The sequence below is a fragment of the Schistocerca piceifrons genome, chromosome 1 (genome assembly GCF_021461385.2).
Source record: "Schistocerca piceifrons isolate TAMUIC-IGC-003096 chromosome 1, iqSchPice1.1, whole genome shotgun sequence".
Lineage (NCBI taxonomy): Eukaryota > Metazoa > Arthropoda > Insecta > Orthoptera > Acrididae > Schistocerca > Schistocerca piceifrons.
Window position 1 is genome coordinate 641,724,072 of NC_060138.1, and position 24,080 is coordinate 641,748,151.

Here is a 24,080-nt window from a genome sequence, read left to right on the forward strand (position 1 = left end):
AGTCCTGATTGTGGCGCTCACCTGCACGGCGCCAAACACGCATACGACCATCATTGGCACCAAGGCAGAAGCGACTCTCATCGCTGAAGACGACACGTCTCCATTCGTCCCTCCATTCACGCCTGTCGCGACACCACTGGAGGCGGGCTGCACAATGTTGGGGCGTGAGCGGAAGACGGCCTAACGGTGTGCGGGACCGTAGCCCAGCTTCATGGAGACGGTTGCGAATGGTCCTCGCCGATACCCCAGGATCAACAGTGTCCCTAATTTGCTGGGAAGTGGCGGTGCGGTCCCCTATGGCACTGCGTAGGATCCTACGGTCTTGGCGTGCATCCGTGCGTCGCTGCGGACCGGTCCCAGGTCGACGGGCACGTGCACCTTCCGCCGACCACTGGCGACAACATCGATGTACTGTGGAGACCTCACGCCCCACGTGTTGAGCAATTCGGCGGTACGTCCACCCGGCCTCCCGCATGCCCACTATACGCCCTCGCTCAAAGTCCGTCAGGTGCACATACGGTTCACGTCCACGCTGTCGCGGCATGCTACCAGTGTTAAAGACTGCGATGGAGCTCCGTATGCCACGGCAAACTGGCTGACACTGACGGCGGCGGTGCACAAATGCTGCGCAGCTAGCGCCATTCGACGGCCAACACCGCGGTTCCTGGTGTGTACGCTGTGCCGTGCGTGTGATCATTGCTTGTACAGCCCTCTCGCAGTGTCCGGAGCAAGTATGGTGGGTCTGACACACTGGTGTCAATGTGTTCTTTTTTCCATTTCCAGGAGTGTATATTCGCAGGAATGCATCATTCCAGGCGAAGAAAGAGTGAGGGAAGGGTCAGGATGGGTGGTAACCACATGCGACATTGCCAGTAGTGTCCACTTCTACACAACAGACAAATATGAGTTAGAGGACAAATTGGCCGACATCTCAACTGGTATTCGGTTCCAGACATACCATTATAAAACTTTTCTTCTAATTCTGACCAATATCTCCTCCTGTTTGAATATGTGACACTTTGTCTTTAAACACCTTGTGTATGCTAGGCGTCCAGCAATCAGCTTGACAACTGCAACAGAGGGCTATACATTACGGGCGTACAAGGATTGTGCTCCTATTTACACTCCAAGAAAATGAAAAACGAACACCACGAATTAGTCGCCCTAGTAGGAGAAATATTATTGACACATTCTTGAGGATGTAGACAACACACGGTCACAAAGACAGAGCCATACGCACGTGAGTACAGTCAACAGAGCGTGCACAATGTCAGCGAAGAACCGCGCATATCCTCCTTTGTAGCGATGCAGGCTTCAATTCTCCCATGGAGATGATCATAGATGTACTGAATGTAGTCTTGCGCAATGTCCTACCATGCAATTTGGACCTGGTGCCTCAGATGGGTCAGAGTTCGTGCCATTTCATCCGATCCCAAACATGCTCAATAGGGGACAGTTTCGGGAATTGAGCTGGGCAGAATAGTTGATATACATCTTCAAGAGCACATTAGGTGCCACGAGATACATGTGAACGTGCAGTGTCATGTTGGAAAAGCACCATCACCTTGCCGGTCCATGAACGGTAGCATGATGGTTGGATGATGCTTTGGATGTACCGTGCACTGTTCAATGTTCCCTCGACGGTCGCCAGAGGAGTACGGCCGGTGTTGGATATTGTTCTCCACAAGATGATACCGGTTGTTGGCACTTTGTGTGTCTGTCATATACAATCTTGATTTTGGCGCTCGCCTGCACGACACCACACACACATACGACCATCATCGGCACCAAGGCACAAGCGACTCTCATCACTGCAGACAACGGTTCTCCATTCGTCCTTCCGTAAACGCCTATCTTGACACCACTGGAAGCGGGCTGAACAATGTTGTGGCGTGAGCAGAAGACGCCCTAATGGTACGCGGGACCATAGCTCTGCTTCATGGAGACGGTTGTGAATGGTTCTCGCTGATATCCTTGGAGCAACGGTGTCCCTAAGTTGTTGTGAAGTGACAGTGCGGTCCAATACGGCGCTTTGTAGGATGTGACGGTCTTGGCTCTCTAGACCTAGGTCGACGGGCATGTATAGTTTCTGCTGACCACTGGCAACAACATCGATGCACTGTGAAGACCTCTTGCCCCATGTGTTGCGCAATTCTTTCGTATGTCCACCCGGACTCCTGCAGGCCCGCTATACGCCCTCGCTCAAACTCTGTCAGTTGCACAAAGGGTTCACATACACACTGTCACGGCATGCTACCAATGTTGCAGACACAGACGGAGTTCCATATGCCACGGCAAACTGGCTGCCACTGGCTCCGGCGGTGACCAACAGTTGCGCAGCTAGCAGCACTCCACGACCAATAACGCGGTTCTTGGACTGTCCGCAGTGCTGCGCGTTTGATCATCGCATGCAGTATCCAGTGCAAGTACGACAGGTCTCATTCACTTGCGTCAATGTGTTCATTTTTTATTTTCGAGGAGTGTATATATGAGCTCACACATTTCAGTGGTCGCTGTCGTACAACCATGCGGGAAATAAAAATGTCAGTACCATCACATATGTTGCAAGTCGTCGCTTGCTTTAATCATAAATACACGTCCAAGAGATGCTAAATGATATTATCTTTACATAAAGAAAAGTAGAAAAGTATTACCTTCTCAACAATCTTCAAATAGTGAGCTACACCCTTAATTTTTATACATGAAATTAGTGGATTTACTCTTGGCGCTGAAACACGTATATTCTGTAGCAGCGATGGCGAGGCATGACAGAATCTCTGACCAGAGAGTTATTTATCGTGCCTAGTCTGCGCTTGACCGCGCGAGAGTTCAGTGCAGTTGCGGGCGAGTTGCGAGGCAGTTGTACGTAGCGAGTCGCGAGAGCATGTAGTTCGTTCGTGCTAGTAGCGGGCGAGAGACAGTCGGAGTTGTGTGTGAGGAGTCGGCGGGCATCGACATGGGGCTCTGGTCAAGGTTCAGGACGAGGTATATTTTTTAAATAAGGTAATGAAGCAGCATTGCGCACATCTGATAATGTAATGTATGTTAACTGTAATTAATTTGTTCAAGAATTGCCCCAATAATAATTTTGTTTTCAAACCAAGCATTTTAACAAAACAAACATTTTATTGAAAGAAAATTTCCCTTGCATTTCCTTAAAGAAAAAATTTACTTAAGTTCAAAGAATTTTTGCGATGCATTTCCTCCAAGCTATACCGAAAAATAAGAGCAGATGCAATTTTACTGAGGTAAGAACAGGGCCTAAGATCGACATTTCGGTCTATTTGCGTTTTCATTGTCACTGAGATTTCATTTTTTATTGAATTGACTTTCATTTTTGTGGGAGCTTACACATGGGTCAGATTGCTAGTTCACATTTAATTGTCATTGCCAATAAATTATTTTATTTGCTGGGAGGTTACACTAGGTTCTATTCTCGTTAACATTCAAATTTCTCTGGGGAGGTTACACTTGGCGACATCCGGCCAGGATCGTATTTCTTTGGGAATCTTCTAAGAAACAGTCAGATATCTGCTCTTATTTGCTTAAATATAATTAGCATTTGGCGCAACGCTTTTACTAATTTTGTGACTTTCTTTCCTCAGATCATAGGCAATTCGTTGCTCTGTTGTATTTGTGTTTGTTGCTTTTTGCATTGTGCTTATTTCATTTGTGAATAATTGTGACTATTGTAAAAATGCCGCGAAAGACTGTGAATAGTGTATCGCGAAGTATAATGAATGAAACTACCGACTTAAACAACTTCACCGATAGTACTTGTGACACGCAGTGTAATGATGACAATCCTGCGTTCACTGACAATCAGTGCGTTCCAACCACTCATGATGATTTTTATCTTAATGATGAACAAACGAACTCAATTGTCTCCTCTGTTAATTTGACGACAATTGATGACGCGGGGCGCCCTATTGTAATGAGCGCTGCCCAGCTTAACACACCCGGTTTGGAAAACTCAAGTAACGTACAGACAAATTTTTCTAATGAAAATGAACAGGATACTCAAAGTAGGACGGATTTCTTTAATTCCGAAATAGTGACTGACAGTGTACATTCGATTGGCAAACCTTTTTGTAAATTGCAGAATGACCAAATGGTCACACAAAACGTGACAATTACAGGTACGCAATCAAACAGCACAGATAATAGAGTAGGTAATGTTACTTTGGATCAAATTATGGCATTGTTGCTACAAACGAATAAACAACTTAGTGAAGATCCCAAACAACAATTTAGTAAAGATTTTAAACAACTTAATGAAAAACAAGACAAACAGAGTGAAAAATTAGACAACAATGATGAAAATTTCAAACAACTTAGTGAACAGGTCAAACAACAGAACGAAAAACAAGACAAGCTTAATGAAAAATTAGACAACAATTCCACACAGTTTAATGAAAAATTAGACAACAATTCCAGGCAGCTTAGTGAACAAATTAGAGCCGTTGCCGCGCAGTGCCATGACACTAAGGAACAGTTACGCGAGGAAATTGAGGCTTGTTCAAAGAAAAGTAGCGAAGAAATTAGATCTGTTGCTCAAGAATTAAGGGATATGCAAACAGTTACAACAGAAACACTTAGAGAAGAAATTAGCGCAGTCGGTAAACAATGCTCTGAAAAGGCCACACAATTACGCGACGAGTTTAAAGCAATGACAGCAGAACTTTCGCGCACAATGGATGAAAAGATTGACGCGAAATTCGACCAACAGAACACTCAAATTGACGAACGTTTTAATCTTCACATACAAAACAGTGATACGCTTTTCCGCAAATTTATTCAGGATCAAAATAAAGTAATATGTCAAGTAATGGAAACAATCATTGCACAGAGACAAGAAGACAAACGTAAAATATTTGCGAAAGCAAAAACATACGTAGACAACAATATTGCTTCAGTGTCCGACGAAATTAATACCATCAAACAGTCGAACACAGAATTACGTGACGAAATTTCCGATCTTAAATCGAAAACAGACACATACACAACAGACTTTCAGACAGTGACAGACAGACTCGAACAATTAGAACTAACACAGGATTCCGATGACATCAAAGCTGACGTTAAAAAACTGAACGAAACCACACGTAAAATGCAAAAACAGATTAATGCCTCTGACACTAAAACCGATGATCAGGTAAAAATACTGACTGAAAAATATGATGAATTGGCCAGTCGTATTGATATTATTGAAAGTAATAATGACAGCAAATTAGACGATACTGCACCAATTTTGTTTAACCAAACACCTGAATTCCAAAATCTACAACAGACAATCAATGAGATCGATTTGTCTAATAACACATTGCATAGAAAATTGTCTAGTTTACAGCAAGAAATAACAGAGATGAAAAATATTTCAGTTAATAACACATCACAGCACGCGCCACTTTGCGAACATTTGTCAGACTCACGCAGCGCGCATAATTTAGGTAATCTACAGAGAGTACGTGACTTAGATTCCGAACAGACGCAGACAAATAGATTCTCTTACAATACTGAACCTGTTCCATCATACAGAGACGATAATTTCGATAACAAACATTTTCTGTCAGTGAGAAAATTTAAAGTGCTTAAAAATGACAGAGCACAGATTCACCCACTGGATTGGATACAACAGTTCAGCTTTGCATTTCCACCGACTTGGCCCGTAACACACAAACTTGAATTTATTTGCAGTTTTTTGGAAGGCGAACCGGCAGCTCGAATGAGACCGATCGCGAGACAATGTTACTCGGTAGAAGTGTTTCAGAATGCTTTTCTGTCAGCGTATTGGTCGAAGACGACACAGCGCGGAATTAAGGATCAATTAATTAGTTTACCAAATTATGAGAACTCAAATTTTCCCAGTGTCACGCAATTTTTTGAGCACATGGTGCAACAAAACCAATACCTAAGTGAACCGTACAGTGAATCTGCACTTATACAATTATGCATTTCTAAATTACCACAGTCATTAAGAGTGTCACTTCTAACGGGTCAGCAAAAAGAAAACATTTCGGCATTCAGAGATCTGTTACAGCTTTTGGAAGTACAGCAATCTGATTATTCCTTTGTAAACAGAAATTTTTCACATAATAACCAAGGCCAACAAACTTACAGTAATTACGATCAGTCACGTAATTTCAGTAGTAAAGGTAATAGACGCTTTAGGAATGACAACCAACAGAATTTTAATAACAGACAAAATTTTAATTATCAATATCGTCAAAATTTTCAGCAACAGGAACCACATTTTGGTAACAATAGACGTTTTCCATCGCAACAGCATGAAAGTCATCCGGTTAGCATACCTAACCAACAATGTAATGCACAAGGTCAACCAAGCTTTAATGTTTTGCCGCGTGCACGTATAGTCCAGGGTACAACAAATGGTAACGCACGGCAGCAAAGAAACAACTACGTACAGAAAACACAGTATTTCAATTCCTATCGCAATGCACCGTATAGGAATGACTATTACGACAGACGTAAAAATGATGAGGACAATTTTCAGCGTACATCTAACAACAGTCGGTCTTACCAGCAGCAAAATGATCAGGAACAACATATGCTGATGAATGAACCAGACAGTAGGTATCATCCAGAGCGTAACACGTCTGGAAGAAGTAACAGAACAGTTCAAATAGTCGAAATGCCACAACATCGTCCTGACAATAATAATACGTCAGATAGAATTTGACTAGATACTGTACAGGTCGCATCTTCCAATAACACAAGCACTACTTTTGACACGCAAAATGTTGTTCACGAAAATGTTATTACTTTTGACGACATCAGAGACACTCTCTTGCAGGAAAGACCAGTTGTTCAGAAAACCATTTCACATCCTGTCATCGAAGTTAAAATTGGTTCATCGAAATTTTCAGCAGTAATCGATTCCGGATCACCTATGTCAGTAATAAATGAAGAAACTTTTAACGAGTGTAACAAAGAGAATACATATCCTACATTACCTTTAGGCAAAACGAAAGTAAAAGGAGCAGTATCGAGTAAAGGAGTAGATGTTAAATTACAGACGCATTTATCATTTTGTATTGCAGGTCATACTTTTCACTCCAATTTTTGGATTGTTCCTTTATTGACAACAGACGTTATTTTAGGTACTAATTTTCTCGTACAACACGACGCAGTTATTGATTTTCAAAATTCCTATTTAATGTTGAAGGATGAAAATATACAATTTGCTATAGAATTTCAGCGGAAGAACAAACAATTAATCGCACAGAGGTCATTTCCGTATCACGTAACATAGACTGTAATCCCACATTGTTCACAGATACGTACGTACACAACTATAATACTCCAGACGAAGCTGACTATGATGTAATGCAGATGATTTCTGGTAAGGTTAAAGAGAGCAGTGCAAATACAGACGACGAACGCACGCAACTACACAAAATTCTTTTACAGCAAGCTCCAGTTTTTGACAACATTCCTGGTACTATGTCCGGTTTTATGTATGAATTTCAAGTGAAACAGCACGATACATTTAAAGCTAAGCATTATCCCATTCCGTATATTCACAGAGAACAAGTTAAGAAAGAATTGCAAGCTATGCTTGAGCAAGGAATTATTGAACCGGCAGTTAGTCCGTACATAAACCCGTTACATATTGTTAAGAAAAAGGATGGCTCACTTCGCCTCGTACTTGATTCGCGTCACATTGATGACATTATTATTAATGAAACAGATCGACCACAGACACTAGAAGAACTACTACAGAAATTTCACGGTACCGCTATTTATTCCACATTAGATTTGAAATCGGGATTTTGGCAAATTCAACTTCATCCGAATTGCAGAAAGTATACAGCTTTTCTCTGTTTCGGTGACTGTTATCAATTTTGTAAATTACCGTTCGGCTTAACTATTTCTTCAGCGGCTTTTATTCGCGGTTTGAACACAATACTTCCGACAGAACTTAAAGACAGAATTAGGACGAACGTAGATGACATTCTTATCACAGAAGCTAACTGGACTGAACACAATCTGATTCTTGAACGACTGTTGCAAACTTTTCGTGCACAAGGACTCACAGTTAATCTTAGTAAATCGCACTTTGGCAAAACTTCTATAAAATTTCTTGGACACGTAATTTCAGCAGAAGGCATTGCGCCTGATCCGGAAAAACTTCAAGCTCTACGTGACATTACTGTTCCTACGACGAAGAAACAACTACGCAGCTTTTTGGGCTTAAATTTATTCATCACTCTGCTTTAGACACACCTAGATTATGCCAATTGACAGGTAAAAACACTATTTGGTCCTGGGATAAGCAAGCACATTCTGAATTTATGAACCTGAAACATGCTTTGTTGAATGCACCACTTTTATCACACCCAGATCTTACCAGAAATTTTTCCATTGCAACCGACAGTTCCAACACCGCTTTAGGGGTACATATTTTTCAGGAAATTGAAGAAGATGGCTCTACAGTAATTAAAAACATCGCATTTGCAAGCCGCATCTTGTCGCCTGCTGAACGAAATTATTCCGTTACAGAATTGGAAACATTGTGTGTTGTATGGGCTTTTACGAGATTTCGGCACTTTCTTTATGGCAGACATACCACCGTCTACACAGACCATAGAGCTATACAATTCTTACTTTCGGCTAAATTCACTCACGACAGATTAAGCAGATGGAAGCTTTATTTACAGGAATTTAATTTTACAATAGTTCACATTCCCGCCACACAAAATGTTATAGCAGACGCACTTTCTCGTTCTCTCAGCAACAATCAGCATGACATCGCAACCAACTTCTGCAAAGCAAATTTCAGCGTTATGTACATTCAGCAAGTTGCATTTGAAAATTTTATTTCGTCGTCATTACAGGACATAGCAAAAGAGCAAAGCAAAGACAATGTGTGGAAAGAAATTAAACACCTTTGGCAAAATAAGAATAATGTTACGATTAGAAACCATTACACTGTACGCAGACATTCTATTTCGCCGCTCTCATCCTGACAGCAACAGTTGGTTATTATGCATTCCTGACGAACTGGTTAACAAATTAATATGGTATACTCATTTAAGTTACGCACATTACGGAGCCAGGAAATGTTTTCTTATACTGAGACAGAACTGTTATTTTACCAACATGGAGAAACGTATGCGACGAGTTTTAGCGTCATGTAAAATTTGCCAGATAGCTAAGTCAGACACGACTTCACATACTCCTCCATTATACCCCATTGTACCTGTTAAGTTGAGACATATGGCCGCTGTAGACATTTTGGTCCGATTCCGAGAACTAACAGAGATTTTTGCTACATCTTTGTCGCTGTTGAACTCACTTCAAAATTTGTTACTTTCACTCCGTTACGCAAAGCTACTGCTAAAACTGTTTCGAGAGCATTTGTAAAACATTTTCTATTTCATGTAGGGCATATGTTGAAAGTAATTTCTGACAATGGATCGCAATTTCGTTCTGCTATATGGACACGCATGTTACGAGCTAGAAACATTTCTCCGATCTATATATCCAAGTACCATGCTTCTTCGAACCCCGGTGAACGATTAATGAAAGAAATTGGTAAACTGTGTAGAATATACTGCCACAAAAGACATATTGATTGGGACACACACATATTCTCATTCCAAGATGTAATTAATTCCATACCAAATGAATCGACTATGCTATCTCCGTCTGTTATACTGAAAAATACTGAACCACCTAACAAAATTAAAGAATTAGTAACATTTCCTACATCTCGTCGATTACGACACCACGAAATAATTGACATTGCGCTGAACAACATCAAACGTGCCGCAGAGCGCCGGAGAAGACAGCAAAAACAGGTTTGTACACGCCGAGACTTTCACGTGGGACAGAAGATATTAGTACGTACACACTATTTATCCAGCAAAATAAAAGGTAAATGCAGTAAATTTGAACTTCTATACGCAGGTCCATATCGGATTCGCAGCATTCCTCACCCCAATGTTGTACACGTCGAAACTCTGAGAACCAGAAAATCGAAAGGAAACCACCACTTATCCAACACAAAACCCTTTATTGAGTGAACATACTTCATGATTTATCACACTGTAATGCTATTTACTAATTTTTATGATCATTTCTGCAATTATATTACACATCAGACCGTGCACATTTTCCATTTTTTATGTATGTACGATTGTTTTCATGTTTTGTTTGTATGCACTGTGAAATAACTAAGATATAACACACACCAGTTGACTTTGACATTTTTTTGCCCTATGATATCTCAACATCGTGACTGTTTTACATTTTTTTTTTTTTTTTTTTTTTTTTTTTTTTTTGCTGCTGCATTGTGATATTCTGTGTACATTTTTGCATCTGAACACTGTCAATGTCTTTGACATATTACGTTTTCTGTCATGTTATGCTGTATGGTTAATTATGTTACCATAAACCAGTCATTATTTAGTGAGTATATGATGTAAATCTTTGTTCATCATTTTCAGAAAGAAATAACGTGTAAAGGAAATAAATTAAACAGAAATGGGAATTTCACCTTCGGAATGATCGAAAGAAGATGCAAAAATCTTATGAGGAAGAGTAAAATAAAAACAGTGAATGATTGGAGGAGTATGAATGAGAACAGTGGTATATTTAAGTTTACAAAAATAATGACAAGTTTTTATTAGTCCTTTTATAACTACACTACTGGCCATTAAAACTGCTACACCTCGATGATGACGTGCTACAGACGCGAAATTTAACCGACAGCAAGCAGATGCTGCGATATGCAAATGATTAGCTTTTCAGAGCATTCATACAAGGTTGGCGCCGGTGGCGACACCTACAACGTGCTGACATGAGGAAAGTTTCCAACCGATTTCTCATACACAAACAGCAGTTGACCGGCGTTGCCTGGTGAAACGTTGTTGTGATGCCTCGTGTAAGGGGGAGAAATGCGTTCCATCACGTTTCCGACCTTGATAAAGGTCGAATTGTAGCCTATCGCGATTGCGGATTATCGTATCGCGACACTGCAGCTCGCATTGGTCGAGATCCTATGACTGTTAGAATATGGAATCGGTGGGTTCGGGAGGGTAATACGGAACGCCGTGCTGGATCCCAATGGCCTCGTATCACTAGCAGTCGAGATGACAGGCATCTTATCCGCATGGCTGTAACAGATCGTGCAGCCACGTCTCGATCCCTGAGTCAACAGGTGGGGACGTTTGCAAGACAACAACCATCTGCACGAACAGTTCGACGACGTTTGCAGCAGCATGGACTATCAGCTCGGAGACCATGGCTTTGGTTACCCTTGACGCTGCATCACAGACAGGAGCGCCTGCGATGGCGTACTCAACGACGAACCTGGGTGCACGAATGGCAAAACGTCGTTTTTTCGGATGAATCCAGGTTCAGTTTACAGCATCGTGATGGTCGCGTCCGTGTTTGGCGACATCGCGGTGAACGCACATTGGAAGCGTGTATTCGTCATCGCCATACTGGCGTATCACCCGGCGTGATGGTATGGGGTGCCATTGGTTACACGTGTCGGTCACCTCTTGTTCGCATTGGCGGCACTTTGAACAGTGGACGTTACATTTCAGATGTGTTACGACCCGTGGCTCTACCCTTCATTAGAGCCCTGCGAAACCCTACATTTCAGCAGGATAATGCGCGACCGCATGTTGCAGGTCCTGTACGGGTCTTTCTGGATACAGAAGATGTTCGACTGCTGCCCTGGCCAGCACGTTTTCCAGATTTCTCACCAACTGAAAACGTCTGGTCAATGGTGGCCGAGCAACTGGCTCGTCACAATACGCCAGTCACTACTCTTGATGAACTGTGGTATTGTACAGAAGCTGCATAGGCAGCTGTACCTGTACACACCATCCAAGCTCTGTTTGACTCAATGCCCAGGCCTATCAAGGCCGTTATTACGGCCAGAGTTGGTTGTTCTGGGTACTGATTTCTCAGGATCTATGCAGCCAAATTGCGTGTAAATGTAATCGCATGTCAATTCTAGTACAATATATTTGTCCAATGAATACCCGTTTATCATCTGCATTTCTTCTTGGTGTAGCAATTTTAACGGCCAGTAGTGTATAATTGAGCCGATAAATCGTACAAAAAAGATAAAATAAATCAGGAAAGGAATGGTGGTTGATCGACAAAGCATTCTTGGGGTGGAAACTATACAAATTCTCCGCTGTATTAACCATTTTTACAACTCAATCAGACTTTGTTTACATGACTCCAGTGAGAGGTCGAATACTATTCAAATGGAATCAACTATGACAGCACAAACTATGGTTCACGGAGGACAGGCAGCTGTGAATATCATTTAACATCCTTACGCCAGTGCAGCAATATTTTACCCTCTCACCTTGATTCACACAGCAGCAGAAAACACCGAGGAGCGGAGCGTGGCGCCAGCTGTAGTGATCTGACAAGTCCAACTGGAGCAACCGAGCAGCAGACGGTGTGGCGGCGCCGAGTGCCGAGCGGCGGCCCACCCACAGCGCGCACAGTCCTTGATCGGACCGGCTCACTGGAAAAATTGCAAACTGTGTGCACTGGCATTCTGATTATTAGAACGTGGAGAACTTCCCTATCAGAGGCCTGAAATCCTGGCAGATTTCAGTGTGAGGTGCACTAGTTCGCTGGTCTGGCCAACCAATTTGACTCACAGGCACAACGGCGCGCGCTGAAATTGTCAAACGTCAGACAGACAACTCAGGACGAATTAGTCCACCCTCGTGACACACAATATATCCAAGATGATATGCAGTTCCACAGTCGGTACAGTTGGAAACAACCAATGGCTCTTAGTCCACCACAAGTTGCAGACTACAAGTCTCACCCACTAGACCTGAAGTTCTCCACCAGGGCAGAACCAGAAGATGAAGAAGAATCACAATCACTTTCCACCAAGCCTTGATACAGGAACCGAATTAGCAGAAGAAATCTGCTTCCATGTTGTATAAACGAATCGAACTATCCTCCACTCAAATCTCCCCTCTCGACTGTTCTACTGTCCTGGTAGCCAATCCAGACACACCGCTGGGTTTCCCACATTGGGGGAACAAGCCTCTGCTTTACACATCCTGAAGGAATCCAATTAGCAGCTCAAAATCTCTCTCATCTTAAAAGAGAAGATTTTAGACTAAGGAGGCGTCTTCTCACGCTAAACATGGCCGTGTTCGGCAAGAAAGTCCGTCTAGGCGGTACCACAGTCCCTAATTTGTGGAGAGATCTAATCTTTCCAGACCGACCATTTCCAGTTTCTGAAAGAAGGCTGTTGAGCTTATCAGACAGTCTTGCCCATGAAATATATGTACTTGTCGCTCGCTAAAAGAATCTGGCGATATCCGGGCATCAAGGGTGTTACAAGATTGCCTACACTAAACACATGCACCACTCACTCTGTTCATATCGTCCCAGCCTCTAAAATGAGAATGCTTCTAGTTTTATGACCATCCTGCCATTTGCAGAAAACTCAGATTACAGCAAACTCTCTTAAATGGCTTCCTGCATCCACTTTCCGCCAACTGGCCACCTTCGTGATGGTCTGTCGCCTGACCCAGCTAAAATGCTTTGCGAACGGCGCCCTCCTGCTCCAACTGTAATTGGGAAGAGTGGAGTGCCATGGGTCAAAATCCTTCTGCAGGTTGCTTCCCCGAATCACTCACATAGCCAGGTCGCTCGACACTACATGTATGGCCTGCAATCCGTCTTTCTCCTTTTTCTCCAACATCTCCACCGTGGCCCCTCAGGCACAAGTTCTCCACAGACTACACATGCAGTTATATGAACATTTTGCCAACAGTCCCTCATGTAAAAAAGTCATAAACCACACATATCAAACGTAGTACTGGGGAACATAGAGATCATGACCGAAAACATGAATATTAATCTGACCAACACTGTAGTTAAAGTGAGAGAGTCGCATGCCACCTTTCAGTGTGTATGTGTAACCTGTTTCAGAGTAACCGTGACCAAGACACTAAAATAAATGTAAAATTTCATAATAATCTCCATCTACTGTCATTTCAGAGCATTTTTACTATGCCAATATCCATTTCGAAGTGACAGCCGCAACTTGAGGACTTCAGTTGTTGCGTAAGAAATGCGTATCTGTGGGAGTTGTAGTGCTTTCTTCATTGCAATTTCAATACTTCTATAGGATACACTCTCTGGTAAAAAAATGTTCAGAGCACTACTGCGGAACTGACTAGTGGAAATTACGAGAGGGACTCGGCAGTGTAAAAGCAGGCGATCTAGGATGACTTCGAATATGAACTAGTCACTGGATGCCACTTGAGCAACAGGCCCATGAGAAACATTTCAAGCTTTCTAAAGATACCCAACTCGAGAGTTGTGCGAAGTGGGAACTCGAATCTACAACCACAGTTAAACCAAGATCAGGCAGATCCCATGTACTGACAACAAGGAGGTATTTGTAAAAAGGCGCATGAAATCAACGGAAGGAATCACCCGCGAGTTACAAAGTGCTATCAGCAGTTCATCTAGCTCGATGACTGTGCGTCTGGAGTTAAAAAGAATGGAGTACAATGATCGAGCATCTCCTCACAATCCACATATGTCTGTAGGCAGCTTAAGCGACCCTTGAGGCGATGTAAGAGCGACGCCACTAGAGGGTGGATGACTGGAAATAAGTGATATCGAATGATGAGTCGCCTTATAACTTCGTGCAATCCGACGAAAGTGTTTGTGTTTGATGACTATCTGGGAAACGTTACCTCCATGTATAGTACCAACAGCAAAGTACGGAGCAGGTGGTACAGGGGTATTTTTCGTAGTTAGGTTGTGGTCCCCTTAATGTGTTCAACAAAATAGTGTAGAAGAATATGAACACATTTTAAAGCAGTGTGCACTGCGCGCAGTAGAGGAGTAGTTCTCAGGTGACGATTGAATCAGCATGACAACAAAACCTTCGCTTAAAGCAGCGTCTCTGAGGCAGTAGCTTCTGGGCAATAACATTCCTGAAATGGGCTGCTGTGCCCAGAGACCCAAACTGAACCAAATGGGGCACCTTTGGGACGAGTTATGATGCCCAATTCGCTCCATATTCAAGCGTCCAACATCACTGCCTTCTATGGTTTTGGCTCTAGAGGAAAAATGGGCAGCCACTTGTCTACAGTATTAACATCTCATTGAAAAAGTCTCGAGTAGAATTCGAGCAGTTTTAAAGGCGAACTATGGACACATCATATATTAATGATATTTTGATCAAATAGTACATATAGAAAGTTACAAAAAGTGCAGGCAATTTCGGTTAAAATTCGTAACGTACCTGTGAATTTCGTCTATACGTAAGAAATCGTCGGTATACTTTAAGTTTTGCCAAAAATCTAGATACAGTCTTCTGTAATTCTCTGTATATTCCGCCACAATTTCCCAAATTACAATTACGAATGTACTTACGTAACAACTGAAACTCTGATAATCAATCAGTGATACCAAAATTATATTGGCATAGTAACAATGCTGTGATGTTATTATTACGTTTTCTTTTGAAAAACTACACCAGTGAGCAAAATAGTTATGACCGCTGCCTACCGCGAGAATGAATGATAACTGGTGGTGTTGGGGGAATCATTCTAGCGACGACACGCAGCGCAAATAGGAAAATCCAGTGACATAAATGACGAAACAGGAAGCGCAGGGAAGCTAAGGCGAAATGGCTGCATGAAAAATGTGGAGAAATCGAAAATGGAATGAATCTCAGAAGGGTTGACTCAGCACACACGAAAGTCCAACCTACGATGAAATTAAAAGCATGGGTGGTAACATTAAGAGTGCAATGGAAATTCCATTGTTAAATTCAGAGGAGAGAGCGGAAAGATGGAAAAAGTACTCTGAAGCCCTTTGCGAGGGAGAAGAATTGTCTGATGCTGTGATAAAAGAAGGAACAGCGGTCGATATAGAAGAGAAAGTGAATCCAGTATTAGAAACAGATTTTAAAAGTGCTTTGCAAGTCATAAGATCGAATAAGACAGAAGGGCTAGATAGCATCCCGTCAGAGTTCCTAATATCACTGCGGTAAGTGGCAACAAAACGACTATTCACGTTGGAGTGTAGAATATACACTGATCAGCCAGAATATTATGGCCACCAACCTACAATCGATATAAATCTGTCCGGGCGATAGCAGCGTCACCTGGTGAGGAATGACTGCTAGCCGGACTCACGCACGATGCATGTAGTATCAGTGAGCGTGATGTCTGTGTGTAGATTGGAGAAGGTGAGGATTATGATAGTGGACTCATGCTGATGTCTAGGTCATCTATTTCACCTGATCTGAACCCAGTGCAACACACCTGGTACGCTGTTGGGCACCAGCAACGTGCCGACGAGCTACCGCGTGACCTGTGCATAGACGTTTGGTGCCACATACCTCCGGAAAGCTAACAAGGACCTGTAGAATCCATCCGAGCCAGTATTGTTGTTGTATTGAGTTCCAAAGCTGGAGGAAAACAGAATTTAATACGTTTTCATAATATTTCGCCTGATCAGTGTCTACTGGATCCTTACGGAACACGCCCAGATGTATATTTAGTAGAAGCAATAAAATTGATTTGATAAGGCTCGACACCTATCGTAGAAGTTCCTAAACTAATACAGTTTAAATTAACATGCAACAGTTTTATTCCCTCTGCCAGGCACTTAAGTGTGTTTTGCGTTGTAAGTCTGTTTTGCGTGTAGATGTAGATGTAATAGAGAGGAATTGTAAGTATTACTACGTGCGCTGTTATCGCGAGCACGGGCATTTCAGTGTGTGTGCGGCCAGGTCGTTCACGCTGACGGCGTGTGCCAAGGCGGTCAGCCATAAAGGTTAGGGGTGGGTGCGGGTGAGGCAGCTGGCGGGTGCGAAGTGACGACCGGAGCGACGCACGTGCGTCCCGGATGGCGCGGCGCCAGCGGCAGAGGTGCCGCGGCCCCGTCCTGCCCTGGCACAAGGCGCGCCGCCTCAGCCGCGTGTCCACTACACCTGCCGCGCACCCACCTGCCGCTCTCTTCCGCCAATCGACTCACCGAGTGCTCTGCTACCAGCTTTTTCTTCCTTCCAGACTGGTTACACCGGACGATTTCACTTTGTATTTCGTGGAACGCGCCTGAGAACGGTTAACGACAAAGCACTCGCCGTTGTTTTAGCTATGAAGCATACAGGGTGAAAAGTATTTAAACCGACACACTCTGGGAGGTTGTTGGGGACATCAAAACAAATATTTTTCGCGAATGTCAGTTTTTCCTATGAGCATTATTTACACCGGTGGAGGCCGTATTACGCTCTCCAGTTGTTAGAGGCCGTATCACGATCTTCAGTTGTTAGAGGGCGTATTACGCTCTTCCGTTGTAAAAAATGGTTCAAATGGCTCTGAGCACTATGGGACTTAACATCTGTGGTCATCAGTCCCCTAGAACTTAGAACTACTTAAACCTAACTAACCTATGGACATCACACACATCCATGCCCGAGGCAGGATTCGAACCTGCGACCGTAGCAGTCGCGCAGTTCCGGACTGCGCGCCTAGAACCGCTAGACCACCGCGGCCGGCTCTTCAGTTGTAGGCATCTGCTGTCCGCCAGTGTAGTAGTGCATTGTCTCTGTTTAATAATGGAGCGATACACCTGGAGTGAGTACACTGATATGGTTGGTGCGTACTACGTAGCGCACCATAACGGACGAGCTGCACAGCGCGTTTATCAACAACAATATCCTAATCGTCGTATCCCGCATCATACGACCTTTGCTGCTGTGTATCAACGTCTGCGTGAGACCGGGTCATTTAGCAGATTACCTGGGCAGGGACGCCGTCGCATGGTAAGAACGCTGCAATTTGAGGAAGCGGTCTTGCAGTATGTGGAGCGGGATCCTTCAGTCAGCACTCGTGCAATTGCACGTAACATGGAGACGAATCAGACGAATGTAAGAACAGTCCTTCGAGAGCAATTTTTACGTCCATTTCACTTACAGTGTGTCCACAACCTGGAACCAGTTGATTATCCACCCAGAGCACAGTTTTCACAGTGGTACCTGGAACAGTGTGAAATGCATCCTACGCTACCATCCTCTTTGTTGTTTACCGATGAAGCAACGTTCGGGTTTGATGGAGTCTTCAACATGCACAATTCGCATGTTTGGAGTGAGTATAACCCAAATGCGACAGTCACTAGCGCTCATCAAATGCGGTTCTTCGTTAATGTGTGGGTTGGTGTTGTTGGGGACTGTTTAATTGGGCCGTATCTGCTACCTAGGCCATTAAATGGCAGGCACTATTACAATTTTCTCGACAGAGCATTGTCAGCATTGCTGGAAGACGTCCCGCTCCCTACAAGACAACGCATGTGGTTCCAACATGACGGGGCGCCGGCACATTTCAGTCGTCGTGTGCGTCGATCCCTCGACCGACGGTTCCCGGAAACGTGAATTGGCGGAGGTGGTCATGTACCATGGCCTGCTCGATCCCCAGATATGTACCCTATGAATTTTTTGTGTGAGGAGAGATGCCCAACCTTGTTTACGCAACTCCTGTTCCATCAGAAGAGGATCTGGTTGCCCGGATAGTAGCAGCAGCAGGAACAAATCAGGATACACCTGGAGTTTTTGCAGTAATTGAAATTGGTATGTGTTAATGTGTTGTCTCTTGATCATAAAAAAATGGAAAAGTGTTTGTTGGTTTAATTAATTTGCCTCCAGAGAAATCTTCCTCTCCCGGTTTAAACACTCCTCATAGGGAAAAATGGTATTAGGGAAAAATACCTTCCAGAGTTTGTCGGTTTAAATACTTTTCACCCTGTATATCCCAATCAGGCGTATTTTGACGTGAAAAAGTCTAGTCGCTCATTGGTCGATCTGTCTTGTGTGACAAAATACGTCAGATTTGAATCCGCAATCCCTGCGAGACTAATAATGCTTTAACAATGGTTCAGCCCACAACGATGATGATGGTTTGTTGGACGCTCAACGTCGAGGTCATCAGCGTCCGTACAAGTTCCAAATCTTTCCATTTCCAGTCTCGGCACTTCCCGAATGACGATGAGATGATAAGGACAACACAAACACCCAGTCCCCGGGCGTAGCAACTTCCTGATTCGGCCTGGAATCGAACCCGGGACCCCGCATCCAGAGGCAGCAACGCTCTCCACTACACCAAAAGCTGCACAGAACGGGCGCGTCACATCTATACATGTATTCCGCCCAGTATTTGTTTTGCCCGCGACGTTGAAAAGTCTCTGTTGGATTCGTTTCATACTATTTAACCTGTATTTCGTACTGTCACACTCAATTATTTTTGTAATTTAGTTGTGTACTTCGTGTTTGTCCCCATTCAGTGCTACACAATTACATTAAAGTATCAATTTTTCCAGTAAGCACCTAATCCTATACACGTTACCTACATTTTGTGCTTCCAAATTTCCTATCTCTCCTTATCATGAATGAGTGAGTGTAAATGTTGAATATGTCTTATACATGGTAGCAGTACAGCATCTGAACCTTCCTGGCAGATTAAAACCGTGTGCCGGACCGAGATTCGAATTCGGGACTTTTGCCTTTCGCGGGCAAGTGCTTTATCAGGGCAAGTGCTCTGCAGGGTTCGCAGGAGAGCTTCTGTGAAGTTTGGAAAGTAGGCGACGTGGTACTGGCGGAAGTAAAGCTGTGAGGACGGGGCGTGAGTCGTGCTTGGGTAGCTCAGTTGGTAGAGCACTTGCCCGCGAAATGCAGAGGTCCCGAGTTCGAGTCTCCGTCCGGCACATAGTTTTAATCTGCCAGGAAGTTTCATATCAGCGCACACTCCGCTGCAGAGTGAAAATATCATTCTGGAAACATCCTCCAGGCTGTGGCTAAGCCATGTCTCCGCTATATCCTTTCTTCCAGGTGTGCTAGTTCCGCAGGGTTCGCAGGAGAGCTTATGTGAAGTTTGGAAAATACGAGACGAGGTACTGGCGGAAGTAAAGCTGTGAGGAGGGGGCGTGAGTCGTGCTTGGGTAGCTCAGTTGGTAGAGCACTTGCCTGCGAAAAGCAAAGGTCCCGAGTTCGAGTCTCGGTCCGGAACACAGTCTTAATCTGCCAGGAAGTTTCATATCAGCGCACACTCCGCTGCAGAGTGAAAATCTCATTCTGAGTACAGCATCTGGCTGTCTGTTGCAGTAACAAAAGTGTACCCAACGTATTTTTCTCAGTCAAGGCGAAGAGTTTTATACCCTTTCAGTAGTTAAGTTGGTGACAGAAATGACCCCTCTGGTCTCTTGCGGCTACCTAGGGGAACTTCGTTGCAATGAGAGCGTCACTCGAGACGGGATCTTTGGTGAGTGAAGACGGTACTCTTCAGACCGTCTTGTGCTGGTGAGTGTGTTAATGTGTGACGGTGTGTAGTTATTCCAACTGATGTACACGTTAGCAAATTAGGTACACGAAATCTTACATTTTTCACGGTATATTTTTCTGTATGTAGTATGTTTCTCCGGTCCTCGATTTGTGTAAGCAGAACACGTGGTGTAGGAAGTTCCTTACTCCCGCACAGGTTTAAAATTCAGTTGACTGACTTCTCTTTTAACTGGAATGTATTTGTGAACTTTGCTCATGTGTATGTGCTTTATTTCTCTGACTTTTCATTTCGTTTCAATTTTCAGATTGTGTAGTTTTTTCATGCCACTTGGTCTAGATTTCATTATGTGTAATTTCAATATCAGATTAAATAAGTTTTCTTCTTATTTCGGAGTGATATTTTATTGTCACTTATTTCTACACGTTTTACATCTGTATTCTTGAAGTTATCACGTGCCTTAGTAATTTTGCATTGTTCTTAATGGCATTTGTGGGTGTTTCAAATCGTTCTGGTGTGTCTCACCAGCGGGCCGACTCGATGAAGAGAGAGGAAGCGGGCGCGCTTCTGGGCACAGGTCAGTACTAGCACCTCGTTGGGACCGCTATCCCGTGCAGAGCTGCGGTTGTGGGTCGTCGGTAACTTAAGTTCTTATGCTTGTTGCGACGCTACATCCCGGGGATCATCTTAATTTTACGTTCCTTGTTAAATTTGCCTTATCTGCCTTCCACTCCAGGAATCAAGCCTCTAAATTGCGTAAATAGGAAAGTTTCAAGACATCAGATCAGACAGTTACTAAATTTCACCAAGTAAAACTCTACTAAATAAACTGGCACACCTGCCTAATATCCCATAGGGACCCACGACCACGCAGAAGTGCCGCAACACGACGTTGCATGGACTCAACTAATGTCTGAAGTAGTTCTGCAGGAAACTGACATCACGCATCCTGCAGGGCTGTCCATAAATCCGTAAGAGTAAGATCTCTTCTGAACAGCACATTGCAAGGCATCCCAGATATGCTCAATAATGTTCATGTCTTGGGAGTTTGACAGCCAGCGAAAGTCTTTAAACTCAGAAGAGTGTTCCTGGGGCCACTCTGTAGCAATCCTGGACGCGTAGGGTGAAGTATTGTCCTGCTGGAATTGCCGAAGTCCGTCGGAAAACACAATGGACATGAACGAATGCAGGTGATCAGACAGGATGCTTATGTACACTCTTTGACATAAAACTTGACCGGCGGCCGGCCGCTTCAGAGGCTAAGTCCGCGCCGATCGCGACATGGGACAAAAAAACTGGCCACCTCGCTATTTCTCTAAGTCCGGTAAGCTGCACAATCTGGCAACACTGTAGACTGCGGCACTTCCTGGAGGAAAACTTGTCTCATGATGGAGAAACTATAGGCTGATTGCACCTGTGGTCTAGCGGTAGCGTGCGTTGTTTCTGTTCATAATGTCACTGGATCGAGAGCAGCTGGCATAAAATATTTTTATAGCCTCTTCTGCCTGAATACTGAACACGTGAATGTAATAGTAGCGCAGATTCAATCTATTTCGCTTTCTGACACACCGATATCAAAATTTTGTCCAGTAACCATTTTGCGGCAGATTTCCTGCAGACTGTCCTCCTCTGGACGCCGTAATCGGCAAAGCTCCGGGATCCACTTGCTGGCTACCGGCAGTGGCCGTGGCGACAGCTGCGGCGTTGCACTCCCCCGTTCTTTATCGAAAGCGCCTGCTACCGCTCATCGCTTCTGATGATTTAAAACGCTTTATTATTAAATGTTGCTCCACAGATAATTTCTACGATTTCCATTCACACTCAAAAGAACGGAGACAGACGCCGTGATTAGTAAACGGGTATTATATTACATTAATCGGTGAGAGCGGAGTATGGCCCGAAATTAAGTTTATAGACTGGGACGAAATTAAACCACGTCATTACATTCGATCAATTAATAACTGCTTCATACCTCGTTTCTTTTTCTTTCAAAGTCAATTATTTGTGCAACTTTTGGCCAATATTCGGATGTTTTCGTCAAGCCAGAGTGAGCGTCTGTGGTGTAAAGTGTATTACAGTCTTGTTTCATTCCTTATGGTAAGTCTATGTGATAAATTGTCTGAATACCTTGCAACGCATGCTCTGTAGCAGTGCAGGAACACTGCACATTTGGTGTTCCATATATGGTTTCATGAACTATTTAACGTTGATCGGAAGTGATATATGACGAACAAAGCTCAAATTCGTATCGTTGACAGTCAATTTGAATCTTTTCAGGAACCATTTTACAGTGAAGCATCTTGGCATTCGGAAAGCAGACATCCATGATATTAACATAATTTACTAAGTTGAAATTGCACGAAGATTGATGTGTAAAGGCATTGTTCAGATTTCGTATAAGGAATTTTTACTAGCAGTTTGCAACTCCATTAATTAAAATTGAAAAGTTGTACTCAGCAGCTTTCATCGAGATTGGAACTGCAATCTCATATAGCCCAAGCATCGCAGCACACAAGGGAACCATTTTTTTTTTTTTTTTTTTTTTCCCACTGAGCTAACGACACACTGCCGGCAACAAGCCCACGATAGTCATTGCGATATTGCCTGAGCCTCAAAACGCAACCTTAAACCCACAAACAGGTGTTATGTATGTGAAGAACGCCGTTCTTGGAGTCCAGAAATTAAATACACTTTATAGGTGTCTCATCTTACAGTGAATTATATCGTATGAGTCTTCGATGTGGAAAATGAATGTCAAGTGAATTTAGCGAAGTAATGCCGGGCTACACCCGGAAGTAAATGCTCTATCACAGTGTTGACAAATACTTGCTACGACGGTGCCAATTCTCGCCTCTCTTACGAGGCAGCTCTTCAGCGAAATGCTTGCCGTGATTCTCCGATACGGTTCTTCAGAGGGGAGACGCGCATGCACGTTCGGTTTTCCTGCGGCGTTCTCCCCTGACAGTTTCTGACGTCGCCTTGTGGGCTATGTATACATTTGAGGCTTTCAATCATCATTATTCCAGAATGATACACGTTTCACCCTCCGGCGTGGAAGAAGGCTGTTGACGCTGACATATCATTTCAACGTTGGGAAAGCAAAACGGATGGTTCAGTGTTCCTCATTCAGCGTAAAGCATGTGAGATAATTTTCCGTAACGTTCGTAATCACCTCAAAATTCAATCGAAGTAAAAATACATCGGAAGCGTATTTGAACGGAATATAATGTAAGATATTAAACGCTTTGCTCCTCGATGTCGAATATATCCACGTGCAATCTTTTGCAGCAACGTATAGAATGTCATGATTACCACGACAATGAAGAAATATGTTGGTAGGGATGGAAGCAAGAAGAGACTCAGTCAACAAATATTCGATTCCTCATGGCATTCATTTCATTTGACACGTAAGAAGAGGTAAAACGGGATATTACTTTCGTTAACGCGAAAGATATACCAGACATATGGATAACGAGAAAGTATGCGTCTTCATACGTTTCCTCCTTGAAATCTGTATGCTCTATTATATACTAAGTAGCTTGATTATTGTTTCCGTAATGTTACGCTCTTGTTTGGCCCTTAAAGATGAACAGGTTCCAAATGCGTGTCTCTGCATGAAAGTAGTTGTTTGAACCCTTCCTGTATTGTTTGTGTTTTTTGCTTGGAATTCATGAAGCAGACCACTGTGCCTTCTCCCCTCGAGGGTTAGGTCTCAAAACTAAACCGTTTTTTATCCAATGGCATAATTTATTCAGACAA

At 43.4% G+C, this 24,080-nt stretch overlaps 1 non-coding gene across 1 annotated transcript; it reads left to right on the forward strand.

Moving 5' to 3' along the window:
- The first annotated feature begins 19,977 nt into the window (after positions 1-19,977).
- On the forward strand, positions 19,978-20,052 carry Trnar-gcg. The gene has a single exon. It is a non-coding gene; the product is annotated as a tRNA-Arg (tRNA).
- The last annotated feature ends 4,028 nt before the right edge of the window (positions 20,053-24,080 follow it).